This window comes from Thunnus maccoyii, chromosome 20, assembly GCF_910596095.1.
Source record: "Thunnus maccoyii chromosome 20, fThuMac1.1, whole genome shotgun sequence".
NCBI lineage: Eukaryota > Metazoa > Chordata > Actinopteri > Scombriformes > Scombridae > Thunnus > Thunnus maccoyii.
This window is the reverse complement of record NC_056552.1, coordinates 18,364,010-18,371,895: the sequence shown is the minus strand read 5'-3', so window position 1 is coordinate 18,371,895 and position 7,886 is coordinate 18,364,010.

Sequence of the window (7,886 nt, the reverse complement as noted above, 5' to 3'; positions counted from 1 at the left end):
TGGAAACGGTCACTGGAGTTGAAGGCTAACGTGGCCAACCGTCCACTCCCCCCAACCTTTAGACCCTCTCACCCCACCGCTTTGATGTCAAACCACTGCCTGTTTCTTATCATGTCACTTGTGTGTAATCCTTTTGTGGTGAGAAACATTCCTGTCACTTGCTGTACACAGCTTGGACACACAGTATATATTATGTGCATAAAAATACACAAGACTGTTAAAGACTGTATCAGAGAAGACTGGCGATGTTGAAGCTGCTGTCTACTATCTCTGTCTGTAATAAATCAGCACAGCAGTAAAAAAAAACCCCAAAAAACGCAGGAATGATCTTAATATTCGTTAGGTAAGGACCTGGTTGTTCATGTGATAAGTACCACTCCTAAAATCCTAATGATGCTGCTGGCACCAGAGAGCCATATAAAGCAGCGTTTCAAATGAAAGGCCTGTTTCTGGCCGAGTGGCCGCAGACAGCCGCAGAAGAAAGGAGCAGTGGAGGAGAACCTGGGATAACACCATCTCTCCTGGCTCTGAACTCAGCACAGGGCCTGAACGTCGTCAATTACTGAGAGATATACGGGCCGGTCCGTTTCCACCACTTTACTGAGTCCCCTTCAGTTGCAGCCCACTCGGACTGTAAATTATCACTCCCCCGTCCAAGGTTTGCAGCAATGTGGAGTCGCCAGTGAGACCCTCCTCTGTCTGGGTCCAAATCTGAAGGAATTCCCTCCCTCTGTGCGCCAAACCCCAAACCTTTGCAAATTCGAGCTATGGAGCATGCAGCTGCACGCCCACGTGGACACGCTCACTCGCAAACATTGATTTAAACACACACAAATGCACACAAATGTTCGTATATGGTATATAAAATCCCCTGGAGCTATAGATCATTGGGAACAGGTAGAGAGTTTAGCATTCACACACACACACACACACGCACATACAGGCTGTAGATCATTGAGGTGGGCAGGGACGTCAGCACTCCCATACACAGTGAGTCTTATTGCAGAGTTTAATAGAGGAAAGCCAGCATGAATCCCCACAGTCATTCTGTTCCACTCAAACACACCATTCACAACACACTGGCCCTGTGTGTGTGTGTGTGTGTGTGTGTGAGTGTGTGTGTGTGTGTGTGTGTGTATTCATACACCCATGCAAAAGTGTATGTACTGTACATTATGTGCTTCAGTATGTACTGTATGTGTTTGGGTATAGACGTATATGCAATATGCATATATGAATATAATCGAGTGTGTTCTCGTGCAAGTGTGACACGCAATGTGTGTATACGTGTGAATACATTTGTATCTTCTGTGGCATCTGAGTTTGAGCGTGTGTGTGTGTGTGTGTGTGTGTGTGTGTGTGTGTGTGTGAGGTGGAATGGGGGCTATATTGACCCATCAGTGCTGCTCTGTCACCTCTTCTCTTTATGAGTCTGGCCTTTTAAAAACACACTAGATTTATGGTCAGTTTGAGCGCTATCTCAGACAGTGTGTGTGTGTGTGTGTGTGTGAGAGAAAGAGAGAGAGAGAGAGAGAGAGTGAGTCAGGAAGATTTTTTTCTCCCCAAAACTGTCCTAATGTAGAAAATTAGTCTTGTCTGCAGTCAAAAGAGGAATTACACACATAAACAGTCAAAGTGATGAGGGGGTTATTAGCGCTGGGTGTTCCAGGTATGTTACACTGAGAAAGAGAGGTTAGGAGATATTTAAAAAGAGAAAAGTACCTCTGGGATTTTTCTTCTGTATTATTCTGTGTAATATTTAACTGATTTAATGCCTGTGTTGGAGCCTGGATCTCTCTCTCATAGAGTTTACATGGAGTAACAAATACAGGAATAAAGCAGGTAACAGAATATTTTTGAGCACCTGATCTGATGTATCGGTAACACTTTCAATGACGCCCATGTCTATAATGCATTATAATCATACTTTTAATGCATTATCATCTGCTTATAGCACTGTATAATTATAGTTATAAGCACTCATAAATATTCATAATGCTTTATAACAACAATCATAACACATTATAAAGTATTTTATAATGACTTATAAGGTCAAGTATCATAATACTTCATACTTGCTGGCCATGGGCTGACATTTTTTTTGCAATGATCATAGTGTATTATAATTCTCATAGTTGTAATACATTATAATCATTTTGTAATGCATTATAATCACTTACCAAGTTTTTTTTTGTTTTTTTTTTAAAGGAGTCACTTTTGATGATCAAACATTTATATAAAAGTAAAATATACAGCTGCAGGTAAAGTAAAAATTGTTTCAGGTATCATCTATGACATGAGTCAATTTAGTTTTCACTGAGTTTTTTGGCTAAATATTACATCAGTGAAATGTAAATGTCCATCATTCAGTTGTGTCAAATTGGAGAAACCTACCAGTACTACGTTTATTGTCTGTTATGACCTGTTATATGCAGCTACAGGTTAAGTAGAAATTGTTTCAGTAATTATCTATAATTTGAGTCAATTGAGTCTTTAGAGTGAGTTTTTGGGGAAACATTACATTAGTGAAATGTAATTGTCATTCAGATGTTCATCTTTCAAAATTGTTCATCATCTTCAAAAGGTTGTGTCAAACTGGAGTACTCAATTCATTGTCTGTTTTGAGCTGTTACACAAATAAATTAATTTTACAACATTTTGTGTTGTTCTTGCACAGATTTAATTTTTTTCACTTAAGGCAAACAGTGACCCCTTATAGTGACTTATAACCAGCTTGTAATATATTTTACCTGCCTATACCTCAGGAATTTCATTACTTCACTTAAAGCACCCAATGACCACTTAGAGTAACTTATAATCACATTATAATGCATTATAAAAATAATTATAATGTATGAGAATTATACTATGATGTGTGAATACACTATGATCCTTGCAAAAAAAATGTCAGTGAGAGACCAGCAATTATAAAGTATTATGATACTTGACCTTATGAGTCATTATAAAACGTTTTATAATGTGTTATGATTATTGTTATAAAGTGTTATAAATATTTATGAGTGCTTATAACTAATTATACAGTGCAAGAAGCAGATTATAACACGTAAGTATGTTTATAATGCATTATAGACATGGGCGTCATAGAAATAAATAAAACAGCAACAAAAACAGGTAAACTGTACTTAAAGTTACATCAGATATTAGGAAATGAAATCACACTCTGAGTAGTAAATACTTGAAACTAAACAAAAAGTAATTAAAAAAGCATTAAAATGTTGTCATGCTACAGTAACATGTTTAGTTTGGTGATAACTATCTGAGTTGTGATGTTTACATGTGTTGATCCCAAACCAGGTTATCAGAACAGAGTCCTTCCTGCACGTAAACATAGTGATTAATGTCGATATTAACACATAAACACACGTTGCGCATGAATGCACGCAGAGCTGAGCGGTGCAGATGGTGACTTGACATCTCCTTCTCTCTGCGATGCAAAATCCCACGTCATCTTAAAAATGCTTTGCTTCCAAATTGATTTCACAGTGCGAGAACCCCCCCCCCCCCCCCCCCCGGAGATTAACTAAGTACATTCCACTTCCACTCTCCAAAAGGAGCACCCACAAAATTTTTTTGCTTAAACCTCAGATAAGCAGACATGGAGGATTTTCTTGAGACTATACACCCTTTATCTGTGATTGTAGGTGCTATGTAATTGTGGATGGAGTCTAATGTGTGGTCCATTTGCTTCATTAATGGGGCAGACGCAAGCCGTTCAGCCAAGAAAACCTCTATTGTTCCCTTTACCTTCCCATTTTTAATTTGTAGCATTAGTCCGGCAGTTGTTAGTGCTAGACCATAGTGCTTTGGTGATGGTCAAATGACAAAGTCTTAATAGAATATAGCGGGACGGGCAGGACAAAGGTAGGCAATGTTCAGCTGGATGCAGCCAATTTCTGTGTGAGAGGCCTGCCTAAAAACCCTATTCATAGGCTGTCTAATGCTGGTGCGTAATTAAATGTGATTACTGGAGCAGAGGGCTTCGCTCTCCCTCTCTGAGGGCCACACACAGGACTGGAGGCAGCGTGCATGCGCTCATTAAGGAGGCGCTAACAGATGTACACAAGCAACGACCACAGGCATACCTAAAAATCTAAGCCATATCTTTCTCCCTGGCACACACACACACAAACATAAACACAAGTAAAAAATCATTCATCTCCAAAATGTCAACTTTTCAGGCGCAAAGGAAAGCGGGATTGGATTTGAAAGGGGTATAAACCCCAGGGTGGTTTCATTTTGTTTTAACCATCGAGGAGTAATCCTTCAACTGGAATTAAAACATTAACTGGAGTTGCAAGTTTTTTCACCTGACAGTTTTCAGCCTACCAAAAAATGCACCAAAACAAACACATACCAAGTAATGCAGCAGTAAATAAAAATCAGGGTAAACTATGACCTTCAGTCAGTGATAATCATAAGGCAAACAACCAGAAATATAAACAAAAATCAATTATGGTTTCCATCCACACATACAGACACACACACACATACACACACACCTTGTCTGGCTGGCTCTCCGGTCTAGTTTCCTGGGCAGACACGGTCCCCTGGTGCTCATGGGAAATAGTGAGCATGCCAGGCCCCACAAAGGCATCCTTTCAGCCGCCCGCATGCTTGACCTGTGCAGGGTCAGCGCTCTGCTTTGTGCCCCGTGACCCCTGAGTGACCCGGGGTCACAGTGAGAGCCCGAGGTCAAATCCAGATGCCTGCGTCTAATTTCGCCCCAACTGCGTTATCCGTCCAAATCTGCCCTAAAATTTGCCCCCACCAAGGCCCCACCTACCCCACCCGATAACCCACTACTACTTCCACTGAGTCCTATAGAAATACATAGGTACTCTGCAGTCTAATTGGACTACTGTGGAGTAGAGCTCACACACTCGAGCTGTCTCTTACTCTCTATCACACAAACACACACAAACACACACACATACATACGCACACAAACACACACTGGCCTGACCCCCTGTAACTGCACTAATACCCCATCCCATGGCCTTTGGTCTATCTTGAGGGATTAGGTGCAGAAAGACACACATACAAGTGCAAATACATCCACACACACACACACACATACACACACATACACACACACAAGCACAACAGGCCTGGCTGAGGGTCTACCTTGAGGGATTAGGTGCAGAGAGACAGGACCCTCCAGCCAATCAACCGGTCTGTCACATTGATTTTGAGGGGTCACTGGTGCACAATGGCCAGGGTTTTCCTGTCTTAACCTCTCTGATCACACACATATGCACACACACACACTCATACACATGCACACATAATGACAATAAACTATATTTATATCATTTACGTAGAGGCAGAGCTGGAAAAGTGCTTAGCAGCGAGAACAGGAAACAATGAAAGGTGAAAATAGAAAAAGAACACGTGAAAATAAGACTGCATAAGCGCGTAAAAAGAAATCCTATATAAAACAAAATTCTTTGAAAAGGTGTTTTTAAGAGGAGAATTTTAAAGAGGATATTGAATGCAATGAGAAATTCATTAGGCTGGACTTTCCACAATATTGTTACAATTACACACACGTACACACACACGTACACACGTACACACACACACTTCTATACAATTCAAAATTCCTCCCATCCACCTCTCAAAACGTCATCACATCCGTGCTTCTGAAAATCCTTCGTCCCCGGGGGAAGGCACACCCGGCTGGGGGGAAAAGCTCCCAGGTCAACCCCCTCTTCCAACCATGAGCTCCTTCTTCTCTTTCCTGGTCAAACAACACAATAGTCGTCTATCAGAGAGGGCACCGGGCAGGCGCTCTAACTGACGGAAATAATCCGGGCCACTGCCAGCAACGTTTCAGGTGCTCAAGTTGAATCGTTTTTCTGACGTCATCCGTGATTGGCCTGTTCTGTTTTAGTCTTTTTTTTTTTGTTCGCCCTCACACCTTTAGCCCTCGCATCCCTCTGTTGACTGTTTCCCTTTCCTGTGAGGAATCTCTGAGGCATCTGGAAAAACAGGATTCATACGTGTCTGTTGGTTTTGTTATCATTAGAGAGCCCGTCAGTGCTGGAAGACATACTCTGAACCTTAACTAAAGTAAAATTAGCAGCACAACAATGTAAAAATAAGTAAAGGTCCTCTTTGAAAATCCTATTTAAGTAAAAGCATCATAAAAAGTCATCACCAAAATGTACTGAAAGTATCAAAAGTAAAAAGAAAAAAAGGTCCTGTGACTGATTATATTATTGTTCCATTACATTATTAGATGCTCACTGTTGCAACTGGTTGAGGTGGAGCTAGTTTTAACTATTTTATACACAGTTCAGTAGTTTAGTCCAGTGGTTTCCAACCCGGGGTCGGACCACCTCAAAAGGGTCACAAGATAAAGTTGAGGGGTTGTGAGATGATTGTTGACATAGGATAGAAGAAAACATAAATGCTACATGAAATTGTAGTCTTTCTTTCTCTGCTCTTTGTTTTTTGATAATTTATTAATATCAAATATCAAACATTTATTTGATAATTTGACCTAATTTGGGTTTGAGCAGTTGTTTCAATTAAAACAATTGGAGAAGTTTAGATGGAGAATCACTCTTTAGTGGAGCTGCTATCAACTCATAAACATCTGAAATGTGACACGAGGGCCCAAGTAGACACTTTTTTTCCCCCTAAAAGCCAAAAAGTCTTGGAGCCAATGGTTTATTCTTTGATAATGCATTGTACTATATAAGCATCTCCTATGGGTTTATAAAATCAAAAAAATTAGGAACTACAACTGAAAAATACATGTAGCAGATTAAAAAGTGTAGTATTTCCTAAATGTAATGGAGTAGAAGTATAAAGTAGCATTAAACAGAAATACTCATGTCGTAAAAATACCTCAAAATTGTGAATGACTGAATGAATGAATATTTTCTTGTCTGGTCATTTATATGACCCATCCCTCATGGAATTATTCAGACACATTAACTAACAACAAACCAAACATTTTGGCATGTTAATCCACCATCATCTAACAGCACAATACATCAACATCATCCAAACATAAACATGAACCTCCTACAAATGATGCTCCAGGGGATATCCCACAATGGAAACACAACAAATATACAAACACAGCTCCATAACCGCAAAACACAATACCCAAATCCAAACAAAACAAAATCTACATATGCATCCATTAGTGCCAAACACTGTATATTTGATCCAGTTCATAAACCAATAGTCTGCGATCCATTATCTCCCACCCATAGTGGAAATCTACGAGACTAGATTACAAAAGAAGGGCCTTAAAGTTCTAAAGGACCTCTCTCACCCGCCTAACAACCTTTTTAATTTCCTTCCTTCTCACAAAAGACCAGAACATCCAGGTTCCAGAATAGCACATATCCTGACACTGTTGTCCTTATCACTCCAAACATAGCACCGCAGGCCACTTGGCAGGTTTAAATAACTGTGCAACAGGGCAGATGTTTTTAATGCACTTGAAGCACTTTATCTAGGGAGTCGTTTGATGTTGCTGCTAATTTCCCTACAGGTGCGAGTGTTTTATCTATAGTGTTCTCATGTGTTGGATTTTATTTTACCCATTTGTTTTATGCTTTTATGATTATTTTATGGGTTGGATATTATCTACCTGTTTTATACTTTGTTTAATATATTATGCAGTTTATGAGTGAGTGGTTTTACTATTTTTTTTCATGTCAGGTCAAGTCAGTTTTATCTATATAGCACCAAATCACAACAGGGCACTTTTCACATAGAGCAGGTCTAGACTGTACTATTTAATTTACAGAGACCCAACATTCCCCCCATGAGCAAACACTTTTAGGCAGCGGGAAGGAAAAACTCCTCTTTAATGGGAGGAAACCTTGAGCAGAACTGGGCTC